The following is a 16,663-nucleotide window of genomic DNA, read 5'->3' as shown; positions in this document are numbered from 1 at the left end:
TAAAAACGTTCAGAAATAACACTGAATCATCATCTGAAAAAAGTTATGATAAAAACACACTTAATATTAAAAAAAAATAAAAAGTCATGCTTATAAGAAGAAAAAAAACAGCGGAAATAAAAATATTTAGTTAGTTTGTGAGATTACTGTTTGACTGGTTTAACGCGAGTTTTTATTTCTTCACTTTTGTATTATTTTCTCAAGATTTTGTTCGAAAATTTTTGCTGCATCATCATATGGAAAATGTTCTATATATACTTTTTCATCAGCTATTACATTTATTTGGCTGAAAAATATCCGTATTTGTTTCGTTTTGACCGTTTCTACCGACATTTGCTTCATTTTCATTTGTCCGTTACGGAGTAGAAGATGTCGTCTTAACAAGGTATTTCTCCATCTTACATTCATGCACAAAAAATTTAAACGTTTTACATGAAGAAATCTTACCTACGGTGAACACGTGGTTGCAGAGAAATGTGTTCTGAAAGGGGTTCCAAGGTTTGGGGGGGGTGGAGTGGTGTTCTGCTGTTCGCACTGGTAAATAGGGAAATATGAAATGGTAAATAGGTGAGCTAGATAACAAGGACCGATGTTCAAAATAATGAAAGAGCAAGGAAGAAAAGTGAAACAAATTTTATTCAAAATGACAAAAGACGAAAATTTTTTCAAAATTCGTTCATTTTGAAATTGATTAACAGAGTGCGCGAATTACTCGCGTTAATAATTTTTTGCTGCGAGAAAAGAAAAAAATATACGAGACTCTCGCGCTGTAGTGAAAAAACTGCATTTAATATGAATGTAAACTTTTTATGGATGACTATTGATATTTGTCTTTCTAATGTACATATAACGTATATTTATATTGGTTTTTTACCTATAGAGGATATTTAAAAATTTTCAATATTTTTTCCATCCATATTTTCTCCATAGGAATAAAATCATTCTAATAACAAAGAATATTATAATTTTGTAGATATTTAGAACTATACATGCAGATGGTTTATTTTTCCATCTTACTCTGCTAAATTACATTATTCAATAGTATGATATTCCTACACATTGATAGAAACTACAAATCAAAATCTTAGGCCTAGGTTGTAGTAATAATCTTCAATGTCCTTAGTTTTTTCCCCTTTCATTTCATTAATTTTAAATCTCTTGAAATTTCCAATTTCTACAGATTTTTCAATAAACCTTGCCTTATGAAGTCATTTGTTCTTTCAAGCCTATTACTGAAAATTTAAAAAAAAAAAAAAATTGCAAAGCAAAAGTAAAATTAAAATTACATAAAAAATATTCATTTGTAAAATAACATTTCACATTATTTTAAATAATGAATAAAATTAGTCTATAAAATATGAAACAACTCAAGAATTCATTTTTGACCATAAAAACTTAGTTTAATCATGTAAAACTTAACAATGAAATGTGTTATCATGCAATCGCATAAGGCAAGCATGTAATAGTTTTGCCAAAATTTAAGAGAAATTTTCACTAATCAATAAAGATATATACCAGCTGCTGACTATAGTGTTTTATTCTTCAAGAAAAAAAAACTTTGAGTTTTGATCAGTTTTAGTAAATTGAAGAAATTAGAATTGTTGGATCACAAAGTCCTCATGTATCTTTCCGCATAGTAATCTGTGGCAGAATAATCTCCAAGTCTTGGCAACTTCCGGGCACCAACTCACGAGAAACTAAAGGAAAAACATTACTACAGAAAGGAACCAACTTGAAAAATATAACTTGTAGCCACTACCAGACAAATATCTATTTAAAAAATTTTCAAGTTTAAAATCTATTTAGCATCTTGGCAATTGTAATTGGCACAACAGATCACAATACGGAAACATCTAAAGTCCTCCATGTTACCAACAAATCAATACTTCTAGGGTTACTGAATTGGAGCTTGATCATTTTCTGGTTCAGGTCAAAATTATGATCAGTGGATAAATAAGTGTGTCCGACCTATAAACGGCTGACCCTGCGGCTAAAGTCGTATTCTTGGTCATAGATAGCGTCACTGAAAAACAAGAAACTTCCCATGCGAATGCACCCTCAGCTTTAAATTAGCTTGGCTTAACCATACAGACTTGCTGGTAATTGGCAAGTGACATTAGAAACAACAACAACAGAAGGTAGAATATTATAAAATTTGTGTAGTTTTCAGTATAATTTAGCTTTTTGGGAATACATTTACTATATACCCATATTTAAAAATGACCAATATCATTTCAAAAATATATTTCATTTAAGATTTAGTTCGAACATTTCTTCAATAATGAAAAATATCGTTTGCTACTTCTTTCTGGATTAAATTGACAAAGGAAAAATTTATAACAGAAGAAATCGAATTTATTTAAACTACTTCCCCCAAAAACGATTTATTTTCAATGTAAAATTCCTTAACTTTAAATTTGATTCACTCTATTGTGAATCAAAAATATTCAAACCGACACATAAAAATATTTGTTAAATATTTATGACATACATAAGGTGAAATGTTATTTTTTATTACATATTAACGAAGAAAAATATGATGGTATTTGAGACTAATAATTACATAAATTTTTTTTACACTCGATTACGATCAAAATGGAAAAAAAGACATTTTCAGTGTATTCTACGTCATGAAAATAGTAGGTAAATATGGAACTAGAGCCATAACAAATGGACGATTCAATAACATGATATCAATGTTAAAAACATTAACTACAAGCATACCCATAAAAATAAATAAATATTAGAAAGTTGTGTAGTAAAAGTCGAATCAAGGAAGAAATCAGAATGTCTGAACTTGTATAAAATGATTCGTTGTTTGTAAACATTCAAAATTTCAAAGTTTAGCTGTGATCGATCTTCTTACCAATCGAAATCGAGCACCAAAATAAGCTCAGATATGCTTAGTTGGTGACTATGTCATCATAAGGGAACAAACTCGATGTGAGAAATGCACGAACAGGAACCTGATTGGTGAAATTTATTTACCTGCGAAAAACTTGCCAATCAAGTTCGAGTAAAATTTAAGATTTTTTTCATCACTGACAGCAGTAAGTACCGGGTGTGTGACCATTTTGTTCGACGCATTCTTACGGGATGCGATTGAGAGTTTGCCTGATTGGAGAAACTAGAATTTTCATCGGATCATTTTCAAGCAGGTTCTCATTTTCGTCAGTAGGGTTCTCATTCGCATACGCTCTATTTTTTCTTTCTTTATGGATGGTGTTTTCTGCACTAGGATGCTGTTGTTCAGTGGCGTGCCAACTTCTTTTTGATTGGGGGGGCGAGCCAATTCTAAGTTAATTTGTCCGATCTAATATTATAAGTTGTATTATTTTAATGTTGTAATTTATCTAATTTTAATTATTCATTATTATTTCCATTGCTTAGGATGACTATGATTTAACTATTACATTCACACCAACAAATTAGATAACAAAAAATGATTTATCAATTGTAAACAAATTTTTAAAAAAGTGTATTAAAATTTAACTAATTACTTTTGTAATTTTGCTTCTTTAAATTCATTAATGCTGAGCAAGACATTTTATAGATACATATTAACCTTTTAATGAGCCATTTATTTCTAGTAAAGGTAAATTGAAGTATTTTTGGAATTGAAATTGATATAAGAATAGTAATTGATACAAGAAAGAATAACCCATTTAGCTTATAAAAAATTAATCTAAATTTTAATATTATTATTATTATTTTGTTTTTGGTATTTATCACGACCTATTTGAAACTTATTGAGTTTTACTTTTAGTTATTTATAAAATAAATCTTATAAATACTACAAACTTCAGAAGGAATTATGTATTTTATAACTTATATACGTTTTCTTAAACTAACAAACTGTAACCAATTTCATTCAAACGCACTGCAAGAAAGCTGAAATTATTAACAAATGGAAATCTAAATTAAAATTGGTAAAACAGTTCACCATGAACTTTAAAAATAGGGAGTAATTATACTTTCCACGGCCTCAGAAAGGGTTAATCATAATGACATTATATGGTTTTTTGCTTCTCAAAAACATATTGAATCAAAAGTAATTTGTGATTTACATTTTGATTCTGGCATAGATTTTAATTTGATCATGAATACAAATTTTCAGTATACAAAAAAGGAGAATTAACTTTATCATATTAATTATTTAATGATAAATAATTAATATGACAAAGTTAATTCTCCTTTTTAATCTTGGTACTTGTGCTTTATCATTTAATGATAAAGCACAAGTTGTATAAAAATTACAACAAATGAATGACGTAAAATAGATTGGTTTCTCAAATTAAATCTTATTTAAAAATTACTTCGTATTTTAAAGAAATCTTCTGATTTTTCTGGTTTATTCCAAGGTAAAAATTGTAAATATATTCAAAGAAAAAGAAAATATACAATTTAAAACATATATGCTGTAATTCAACGAAGTAGAATTAACTTAATCATATTAATTAAATTTTCCTGATAAAGGAAAAGGAATGAAAAAACTAAAACAAATGAAGGGATTTTCATTAATTAATTGTAAAATTATAACCAAAATTTTATTGTATATTTGAGGTTACATGGTTATTATTTTTTTTAAACTGAACAATGTAATATTATTTTTCGAATTATAGCTATTCAAAACAAAAATGGATAGCTGGATAGATCTTTTGAAAAACCTAATGATATTGGGAAATTATATGTTATATACTTTGAAAATATTTAAAAAAAAGTATAAATTAAATGAAACATATTTAAAGAATTTAAATTATTATAACAAAATATAGAGAAGACAATTAAGAAAAGTATCCTTAACATAAGCTACGTAAAAGCTAAAATCCGATAAAAATGAAATCGAAAAAAATATTTACAATTAAAAAAATAATAAATCTGAAAAATTTGTGGTACTTTTAAAATTTATTACATAGTTTTTATGAAGACTTATTATTTTATTAATGAGTAAACAAAAATAATCAAAGCAAAACAAAAAGTCCCAATTAGCTTAAAAATATTTGAAAAATAGCAAGGACTGAAGAATAAAAATTATTATAGAGAAAAAAATCCGAAGAAAATAACATTTTTAAAAATAACTAACAAAAAATTAAAGTAAACTGTGAAGTTTGAAAATTAAAATGTGAGGAAAATGCATTTCAATAATACTTGATTAAATATAGAAAGTAAATAAAGTCAGACAAAAATCAAATTACTGCGCCATGTATACTGACAAAAAATGCCTTAAACTATGTCTGACGCACAAAAAAAGGAATAAATTAAAAGATTATTGAGCAACCTTAGAATCGCCCTGTTAATAATTGAAAATTACAAATTGCAAACATGAGAAGGCTCTGACTAAATTGCTAGGACCATTTTTTTTTCTCCAGATTGCGGCTATCCCCATTATTTTAAGGAATCTGCATACGTTGAAAGAAAAATGTTTATTCAAAACGTTTCTGTGGGGGAAATTTCTTGTCCGTCTACTCTTATTATTTCGCATACTTAAAGTTATGCTCTCGAGCCATTCAAGTTGAGTCCTGCGAAAATCCGATCTAAGAGTGTTCACTTTGTTTATTTATTTGCGCTCAATATATTGTTCGATTTTGCTATAAAATAGAAAGCCTCTCGCTCGTTCACGTACATAAATAACGCGAATCGAGATTATTTGAAGTGCCTGCACCCTGCACTGCACAGAATCAGAAATTAAAAGAGCGTGAGCGTGCGAGATATTACGCGAAAGAGCTCTCTAATAACGTTTATTCTTGAACGAAATAATAATTTGTGTTGGGCGCGGTTTAGCCGCTTCTGTACATATTCCGTAAATTTTCACATTTAACTGACCAATTAGAATGTAAAAATTCTTTTATCTTTGTTTTTATCATTTTTAGTAAAAAATGCGATGCTAATTCTTTATATAACTGAACAATGTACAGAAGCGGCTAAACCACGCCAAACACAAATTATTATTTCGTTCAAGAATAAACGTTATTAGAGAGCTCTTTCGCGTAATATCTCGCACGCTCACGCTCTTTTAATTTCTGATTCTGTGCAGTTCAGGGTGCAGGCACTTCAAATAATCTCGATTCGCGTTATTTATGTACGTGAACGAGCGAGAGGCTTTCTATTTTATAGCAAAATCGAACAATGTATTGAGCGCAAATAAATAAACAAAGCGAATACTCTTAGATCGGATTTAAACTTTTTTTTAAGAATTGGGTGTAAATGTCGGCTATGAATTTTAGTTTGCTTCTTCGAAATGAACTATTGTTACAATTTATATTCTCTTAATTAAGATTCCTCAAAATTGTCAGGAAATCGCATGAACAATCGGGCGAGGATTTTCATTTTGAGCGATCCAGAAACCTAATTATTAGAACAGAAATTTACACTAAATGTATTAGCTATAAAATCGACGATGGCTCCTGATTTCTAGTTTGCCCATGGACTTCTTTTTTCTCTTTCAGTCGAAATCTTAAAAGAAATTATCAATTTTTTTTCTTTGATGCATACTTCTATCATACTGATGCATGATCTTTGATGCATACTTCTTCCTTTTTGCATATTTTTAGCCTTCCGAAATTATTTTTTAGGAAATAACTTGTTATAAAAAATGAAATCACTTATTGGTTTCAAATCGAAAATTTTCGACACGTGTTATAGAAACTGGATAAAATTTTAGGGTTTTATGTATCACATTTGCTATCCTTTTAAAAAGTCACATATAAAAAAATATTCGGCAGTTATATCTTTAACATCGAGGGAAAAATAAAATTGCGTTACTTTAGTGTGTCCCAAAAATATAGCTATATTTCCTATCCAGTCCTAAAAATATAGCTATATTTAAAAAAAAAAAAAAAATCATTTTTGAATATTTTCCCTGTTGAAACTTCTGATCAGAATGACATGTATCTGATCAGAATATATATATTCACGCCTCCATGCAATTATATATGACAAACAATCCTGACACAGGATTATTTATTTATTTATTTATTTGAAATTCCAAAGCAAATATCATACCAAAGAAAAACGTCATACAACTTTCTTCCTACATAAAAAAACTTTCATTAATGATTTGTCTTGACAATGAATATCATTTGCTTTCGGATTTTTAAAGAGAACAATAAAATTTTTTTAAAAATGTGGAAAAATAAAATTTAAGCAGTTTTATGTGTAGGGTTTTTCTCATCTTGTTCCATTTAAATCGAAATTGGAAACGGAAAATAAAAATATTCAATAGATAAAGAGCACATTTTTAAGAAATGTTAAATTACAATAGTATTGATCGGATCAATTTTTTATCCTCTATCAACAGCCTTTATAATTTCAGCATTAAAATTTTCAAAAATTAATACTTTAAATTTAAAAAAATTATTCATGAAAAAAGCTTTTACTATGTTATTTAGCACAAAGTTATTAACACAATTTGACCATCCTATAAAATTATGATTAAAATAAACTACAAAAATTACGCTGAAATTTTTTCCCCTCCAATGCTACGGAGACAAATTGCCCCATTCTTAGAAATATATGTTTTGTTTAATTAAAGTTTTATTACTGAAAATAATAAAATATTATAGAAATTTTTAACGAAGCATTTTTTAAGAATAATTTTTTTTGCATTTTTATTGTTAAAAATGTAAATGGTAGTTACTTTTTTGTATTACGATAAAAATTATCATTATTTATGCAAATTATAGTTGGTCTATAAAGGTTTTTTCAAATGATTTATTTGACATGAGAGAGAAAAAGAGTGTAACGGATTTAAATGTGTAACGGATTTGGTGTTTGAATTCTGCTCTACATAATCAATCATAAAAAAATTAAAGGTTGATTTTCATTTCTGAATCAAAATAAACTTGTTAAAAGCAAAAAGAATTCGAAATATTATTTTACAATTAAAAAAAATAAATTCCTAATATAAATTGATAACAAAATCCATACACAATAAACAGTAAAATCATGACCTAATCCACTATATAAATGAATTTGATATACGAACATAATAAAAACATTTACTATACGAACAACTATATAAAAAAATTCTAACAGTACATAATTATTAAAGCATTAAAAAATTTAATGGAATGAAAACATTTGCTTACCTCTTTCGAAATTTATTGTTATTCAACGAGAAGCTTCATTAAGAACTTGAATTATTGATGGATGACACGATTTAGGTAAAAAAGAACTGTTGCAACTAATTTATCAAACTGATGTAAAAAAACAACTACAAAAATCAACCAAATAATTTAAAGCAATTAAACAAAATAAAAAAAATTATGCTTTAATTTAAAATCGAGAGCTTAAATTGCGTAATTAAATGAGCTAAAGAAGAAAATTCAACCGAGAGCGTTAAAAGTCTCATCACAAAATGACCAGAGAAAAATGTCAACAAGATTCTTCCCCAGTTTAGATCCCGCCTAAAACATCTGTTTTCTCAGAAAATCTAGATAATTGCTTGTTTGAGACAATTTATGAAGAGATATCCAAATAAGATATGGTTTTGTGGATATCTGACATTTTAAAAAGAGGTCAAAGGAGCAAAGGGGCATTAAAATGAAAATTACAGGAGCAAAAGTACTTTTTCCCATAGAGTAACATGAGGTGGCTGTTTTTGAGGAGTCAAATAACTGTCTTTGTGGGGGGTTTGGCCACCAGAATTACTATATGCCAAGGTGGGTGGAAAGGAAATTCTTGAAAGTCAAGGGATTCTTTGAAACCAGTTTTTATCAGTGGAGGATGCCTTTTATTACCCTTTCCAGGGAAGGGTAAAAGAAAAGAAATTATTTTAGTTTTCTAAACATTTGATATATTTTATATGAAATGCGTTTTTCAAGAAGTATTTTGTTTTTAAAATTGTTTTTGTTTTCCGTTTAATTACGTATATAGAAAATACTTGTATGTAAAAAAGTCTTTGTCTTAAGAAAAAAACAGTTTCTTTTTTCTAAAATTACCAATTAAACTGAATTTTATTTTCACGAATGTCAAAATTTCAGAAGGGGCAAAAGACATTATTCGCCCTTCAATAAAGTTTTTGATTTTGAAAATTGCTTTAAAGTAGAAATAAATAGTATTTTTTTTCTTCTAAAATTTCCAATTTAGCTTAACTTTATTTTCACGAATTGCTAAATTTCAGAAGGGGCGAAGCACATTATTCGCCCCCTCAATTTAAATTCACTATTAAATAAAGTTTTTGATTTCGAAAATAACTTAAAAGTAGAAAAAATGGTTTTTTTTCTTCTAAAGTTATCAATTTAACTTGACATTATTTTCACGAATGGCTAAATTTCAGAAGGAGCGAAGCATATTATTCGCCCACCTTCAATTAAATTTCAGAGGAAAATGAAATTTTATATTTTAAAAATAGTTTCACAATAGAAGAAAATTAGACTTTTTAAAAAGTTACCAATTTAATTTTGCTTCATTCTCATGAATGTCTAAATTTCATAAGGGGATAAGCACACTATTCGCCCCCTCAATTAAATTTCAGAATAAATAGTGTTTTCTTTTTTAAAAAACAACAACTTTGAAGTTGAAAAAAAGTTTTTTTTTCTAAAATTACTCATTTAACTTAACTTTATTTTCACGAATGGCACATTGTTCGTCCCCTCAACTTAAAGTCGCAATAAAATAAAAATTTTGATTTCGGAAATAATTTTAAAGTAGAAAAAGAAATGGTTCCTTTTTTTTCTTTGCTTGACCTTATAGTCACTAATGTCTAAACTTCAAAAGGGGCTAAGCACACTATTTGCTCCCTCAATTAAATTTCAGAAGAAAATAATGTTTTTTTTTTAAATTTATAAAAGTTTCTTTTTTTCTAAAACTAATAATCCAACTTTATTTTCACGAATAGCTAATTTCAGAAGGGGCGAAGCACATCATTCGCCCCCTCAATTAAATTAAATTATTAATTCGCTCCCTCAATTAAACTAATTTACCTCTCACCCCCTCAATTTAGTTGGGAAAAAAAGGCTTTTTTTCCTCTAAGTTTACTAATTTAAATTGACTTCATTTTTGTGAATGTCTAAATTTCAGAAGGGGCGAAACGCATTATTCGCCCTTTTATTAAATATCAGAGGAAAATAAAGTTTTCTTTTTGAAAAATAGCATCTAAGTTGAAAAAAAGAGCCTCGTCTTTATATTTATTATAACCGCTTACTTTAATTTCAGAGGAAAATAGCTTTAAAGTTCAATTTTAAAATGTTTTTTTTTCCTAAAAATTTACGTTTTTACTATTTTTTAATTGGAATTTTACTTGATTTTATTTTCTCGAATGTTTAAATTTCAGGAGGGGCGAAGCATATTATTTGCCCCCTCACAAAAATTTCAGAGGGGGCGACTGCCCCCGCGGCTGGCACGCCACTGCTGTTGTTGTTCTTCATTTACGTTGCGTGGAGGTAGCGGGTTCGAATCCCGCCGTAACCCTGGATGTATTCTTTGTGATGTCTTTCTCTGAATTGTTCTATCTGTATTTTCTACTTGACAATGACTTATAAGCCTATATTGAGCACACAAGTCAGCAAATGTATGTAATTTCAATAAAATCATTTACGTTGCACTAGAGCTGCACAATGGGTTTTGGCGACGGTCTGGGAAGCATCCCTGAGGATGATCCGAAGACATGCCATCACAATTTTGATCCTCTGCAGAAGGGATGACACCCCCGCTTCGGTAGCCCAACTAACTGCACGCGAAGTCGAGCACTTTACGGCAACGAGGACCAATACCGCACACCTTCTGTCCCTACGCAGACTGATCCGATGCACTACAAGCTCTTTACCGTCTATACTTCCGGGTTACCGTTTTCGGTGCAATTTGAAGCCATTTGGTGCACACTTTGATTATTTTATTTCGACTCTCCTGATCCGGAGAGTCGTAGTATATCTTGTACACGTATATTTTTTACCTGGTATTTTATTTGGGTTAAAAAAAGAATCTCTTTAAGAAGCGTTATTTGAAGACCTGAAATTTCAAGAAGAATTTGAAGAAAAGAATTGTTATAAAACACTACTTACCTTGTCAACAATATGCCAACTTGAAAATTTAAACCTGAATGATTACTTGTAAAATAAACCTAATCTCGTTGCTCGAACAATATGATAAATCTAACATATAATGGTGCACGGCTTATAATAAGAATAAACAGTAATGGTAAAAAGAGGTCAAATCGGGACTGCCAAAAAAGCGAGTTCTTTCTAAACCTTACAACCATGTCAAATTTTTTAACGATGCATCTATAAATAACTGAAACAAATTTTCACTTCAAATTCACCAGAATTACTTAATATCATATGAAAGACAGCTGATTTGAGCTAGGGAATTATATTGCTTATTTCTTTTATTAAAAACAAAATTATCTGTTTGAAAATATCTCCTAGTACAGGGGTCGGCAACCTTTTGAAATGAAAGAGCCAAAAGTTATAATTTTACAAAATTTCTGGCGTTTAAAGAGCCACTAAAAATTTTTGATTTAATACTATAGAATTTTTTTATGTATATTTAATTTTTAATTAAAAAAACGGTTTTGAATGCATTTATTCTTTATTTTTAAAATACGTTAATAATTTTTTTTAAATTTAGTTTTCATTTAATTTTTTAAAATTATTTCTTTTGGGGGGATAAGAATACTTGGATAATTAAAATTCGATGAAAATTGTAAATTTTCTTACTAATTCTTGTCAAATTTTTAACAGAAAACGCGATTTTTTTTCTATTGAATGTGCAACGAAACACAGTCTTATCAGATAGATTTTATAAAAAAAATGTTTAATTTTTCATAGCAATTCCGCAATAATATTCATTTATATTATATCAGAATTTTTTCACAATTTTCCTTTTTTAAGAAATATGTACCGTCTATTCTTGTAACTGTTAAAAAAATTTTTTAAGCACTTAATTATTGAACATTTAAATAAATTAAAAAATTTTTTGTCAAAGCAAACGTTAAATCGTCTTATGATGAAGTGCTAAAAACGATGGTCACATATTTTTTCTATTTATTGTAAAAAATTTTAAAATTTATAGAGCCTCGAGCTTTCCGACTCAAATAATTTAACCTTTTTTTTAAAAAATTAATTTAATAAAAGTCATTGAAAGTAACGATCTTCTATTATTTTAAATATCTTTTATACGCAAAATTACAACGTTAATGTATTTGATTATGAAATTTAATAATATGCAGGTGATTCGGAGTGACGGCTCCCGCATATGCATTTAAAGAAATTTTGTTTCAAGTGAACGCGAGAAAGAAAGGATAGAGGTCACACGTTAGAATTTTAACTATCGAAAACAAACTAATCACTATTGAGGAAGGCAAGTGTAAAAAGGCGATTAACGATTTTTTACCAAATTAAATAACTTTATAAATTAAAAACTTTAACATTCACCTGGCAATTAAACAGGCCTGTTATTATTACTATTATTATAAAGATTATTATCAATGTATTGTATTAGATATTTTTTAAATTCATATGCTTGTTTTTTCCCTTTTAAATTTTAATTTACTACTTCCGCTGAAATAGATTTTTATCTTTATTTTTGACAAGGTTTATAAAAATTTATATTAAGGGTGGTCTTTTCATAACATCATGTTTTACATAATAATAACATGTGATACACATCAAAGGCTTTAAAAAATGTAGATGAAAATTAAATTAGTATTTGTTCATTAAACTGAAAAATTATCAGACATCAATTATGACTCGTGCATTTTTTATTTAAATTCTTTATCTAAGTAGGATTCTTTTTTATGCATTTCAAATATTATATGCGTATTTATTTAATTTTAGTAATCTTATTTGCGAATAATTACTTTTAATGCTTATTTATTACTACAATTTTATTTTTCATTTTTATTTAATAATTTATTTATTTTTATTATTCATTTTATAATTTACATTGTAATTAATATAAGAGCTGTGATTAAAATCTTGAATGGGGATATTGAAATAGTTCTTTTTTTTTCTGGGGGGGGGGGGGATGAACTAGTTTTGGAAGTACAGATAAATTTTTTCATGCATTCTTGCCTTAAATAATTTGTAGAATGCTAAATTTTTTATCCGAATATTTCTTTATATGAAAATAACACAATAAAAATAATAAATAAAATTTTAAAAAATTTAACTACGTATTCAAACATTGTAGCATGATTAATCATAAATAAATATTTGTAAAATTTGATGATTTGTAAATAATGCTTTACCGAAGAACGTTTAAGTTTTTTTTTAAAATATTAAATAAAATAAAAAAAAACTTAAATCGCAAAAATTTTTTTTTTTTCTAGTTAAGGCAGTTAAAGTACAATTTTGTTAATTATTTATTTTGTTAATTATCCTGCCTTTTAATACAAAACTGCGAATTGAGTTTTTACATAATTACAAAAATATTAAGTTTCTTTATACTAATAATTAACTTAAACAAATGGAAAATTGTTAACTTAAGTCTAAAATATAATATAAAAAACATTAAATATATACGAAAATACATCAACGTAGTAACAAAAAAGATTGAAAAAAAATTTTTTAAAAAAAAACTGAAGCTTTTTTTAAACGCAATTCTATTTTTAAACGCATTAAATTTTTAATAAAATAAGCATTAGTATAGTTTTGTTCATAAAGGATTGCAGTTTGAACTTATTATAAAAACAAATACTACGAACAAATATAGAATTTGATTTTTGAAATTTCAATTAAATAAGATCTATAAAAAATAATCTCAACTGAAAAAATTAAATTTAAAAATAAATTGCTATTTCAAACACAAAATTAAAAAGCTTAGTAAATAACTGTTTTAAAAAAGGAAAAAGAATTCCTATATTTAGAATTCAAATGTGATTTATCTATTTCTATCTCAAGCTCCTACTAATGAATATAAATAACATAAAAAAATTTTAATTGCTCTTTTTTCTTTCTTTTAATCATTTTACTGAAGAAAAGAGATTAAATTTTTTTTTATCTACTTCAGAAAAATAAATTTTTACCCATATATATTTTTAAAAAATTAATTTTTTTTTCTTTTTTGAAAAAAAGTCTTATACCTAAATTTTGAAGCAATAATTGAGGAATTAATTTATTTTGAAAATAACATATTTAATGCAATTTAATTTTACCTTAATATTTAAACAATAAGACTGCAAATAGTAAATATTCGTAAAATATTTATACTTACATTCAATAATAATATTAATTTATAAAATACGCTTTGAGTAACTAAGTACTTGTAAACTGGTACTGGACAGGTCAGTGAAGTAACTGGTGGGGTGAGTGAAAAGAAACTGGACAGTCATATAGAGAAAACCACAGCTGTATGTGCATTGAGCCCTTTCCTTCCCCTTCTTAACGACATGGACAAAGATATTGTCTTTATTCTTAGAAAGAGTAAGAGAAAACGTGAGAAAAAGGCATTTCTAGCTAAATACTTTTAAAACACCCTGGATTTTTCAAGTTGACAGAAATTTCCGGGGTTTTGTCTGCTGTTTCACAAGATCAGAGCCGCGGGCACCATCCTTTTTTTGTGCCTTTTCATAGTGTTGGTAACGGCATGCTCAAACAGACAACAGACTTGATACTTTTCTGGGTGAATACTCGGAATCGAGTCGGAATGAGACACTTCTCTAACCCCGTTAACGACGGGCCTGAGCGTAGCGGTTTGTAATTAACGATTATAATAGAAAGCTCTTGAGAAATTAGGTACTTAAATATTTTTTCTTACTTTTAAGGGTTTTGGTAACAATTTATAAATTTTTTCGTATGGAACTGGGGAGCCGCAGCTTTACATCAAAAGAGCCACCTGTGGCTCGCGAGCCACAGGTTGCCGACCCCTGTCCTAGTAGAATAGGCTGTAGTAAGTAGTTGTATACTTTCTAGTCGGAAGTTGAACTTTTAAAGAGCTCAAGATTGTTGTTTACATTTATATTGAAAACACCCTCCACTAAGGATTTTTTAAAATTAAACAAAACGATCTAGTTTGAAAGCCTAAACTTGTGGACAAGTACATTCTGAGAAACGAACATTTTCAAATAATAAATATTAATCAACGACCTCTTGCTCTGCAACATGTACAAGAACTACTTGCTACAAGTACAAATCGTTATAAGGACTAATATTGGGACCACCTCTATATCTATGACCTGATAGGACAACTGCTGTTCCCAAAACCTATGAAATGACATAGATTGGACGGTAGCTTTTTAAAACAGACGATTATTAAATTAATCATTTATTTGCAAAAGGAAAAAAATAAATCATAATAATCGTCCTTGTCGTAGCAACAAAAAAAAAACTAATTTTTTAATCATTTCAATATTTAAATGATAAAAAAAAGGTTATTTTTTATATATGTTGGTGAAAATAGCCTCCTTTTCTTCAAATTAGTCGTTCAAGTTACTTTTCTGAAGTTATAAGTCTGAATACAATAAAACTTCTAATCGTTTCTGACCACTTCAGGAAAAATGTGCTATTAAAATCAAATGAATCATCACTCAGGAAAACTGGTCTACTAACATAGAAAGACCTCAAATTTTCACCAGGCAAATGAACTTGTTTCGAGGTTTTAACTATCTCCTTTCTCGCAAGTGATTCAAGACAATTTTTGTTTTTCTCTTGATTAAATATTTATATGACCTATACAGCTCTGGCAACTAGCATTTTAAAAATCTATATATTAAAGGCGCTATTACTGAAAAACCTACAAAGTTAAGTACATTTAGGGCTGTAAAATGACAATTTAAGATGAAAATAAGTTTCTGGGAAACATATTTTCTTTTAGTTACATTATGAAGATAAGCAATACAAAAACTACTTTTTGGCAAATATACACTTGTTAACACAGGTTCATATTAGTTTCTTTTCCTTAATGCATCTTTCAGTATTAAATCATAACTATTAAAAAAGATAACTTCTTGGCAATATAAATGTGATATCTTTTTAAGGTATTAGACAAAAGTCAACTTACAAAGGATTTTGGCAATGTTAAATTTTATTAAACTCATTCTCTTAGCAAAATTTGTAATTAACATATAAGATAGAAAAGTCAAAGGTTTCCTTTGATTTTATTAAACAGTGTTCAATTATACAGGACAACTAAAGAGAGGGATTACAAAAATACTCCTTTTGAAGAAATTTAATTTAAAATCTTTGTATTCAGGCCAAGAAAGAAATTTACCCATGGTACTCTATTGAAAATTTTTGAGCATAGACATATTTAAAAGTACAGTTTTTCCAATAAAGTCATTTTTAAAGATAAAATAATTTAGAAAATGCTTTATCAAAATTTATTTATTTTCAGAAAACGAACCTATATTCCTGATTATAGCTATACTTTTTATCTTTCATTGGTACTCAAAATAGAATGTAAAATGGAATCATTATCTTATGTTTCTAAGTAATGAGTACTCTTAGAGAAAACTATTTTAAGCTATAATCGTGTGATAGATACAAAATGGAAATATGATGTTCCTAGGTAAAGGATAACTTAACTGCGATGCCCGAATAGGCATTATATATTTCCTAGCTTTTAAAATATCTATTCCTTATTAATCGAATTCTATTTAAATTAAATCTATGAGTTAATCTTTATAAAAGTGAAAATAAAATATTTTATGTTCGCTCTTAAAGATTATTTAATTTAAATATAATAACCCACTTTTGGTGGCCGACTTCCTCCGGGTCATGAATTTCAT

At 27.7% G+C, this 16,663-nt stretch overlaps 1 protein-coding gene across 5 annotated transcripts in view; it reads right to left on the bottom strand.

Annotated features, from left to right (window-relative positions):
• Positions 1-8,110, bottom strand: part of Ankle2 (ankyrin repeat and LEM domain-containing protein 2) — a 32,735-nt gene extending 24,625 nt beyond the window's left edge. The window contains exons 1-2 of one of the 5 annotated variants that reach the window (XM_087157587.1): positions 2,725-2,837; positions 1,516-1,697 (exon numbers count right to left, since the gene is read on the bottom strand). The gene's annotated coding sequence lies outside the window, so the exon portion shown is untranslated. Of the gene's footprint in view, positions 1-447; positions 472-1,515; positions 1,698-2,563; positions 2,868-8,087 lie in introns of those variants that run through there. The other 4 variants (XM_087157589.1, XM_043044643.3, XM_043044645.3 and 1 more) reach the window with 4 other exon arrangements.
• Between the last annotated feature and the right edge of the window lie 8,553 nt (positions 8,111-16,663).

The sequence above is a fragment of the Parasteatoda tepidariorum genome, chromosome 2, assembly GCF_982258835.1.
Source record: "Parasteatoda tepidariorum strain Cologne lab strain chromosome 2, Ptep-v5.0, whole genome shotgun sequence".
NCBI classification, from domain to species: Eukaryota; Metazoa; Arthropoda; class Arachnida; order Araneae; family Theridiidae; genus Parasteatoda; species Parasteatoda tepidariorum.
The sequence above is the reverse complement of the archived record's forward strand: the minus strand, read 5'-3'. Positions and strand labels throughout refer to the sequence as shown.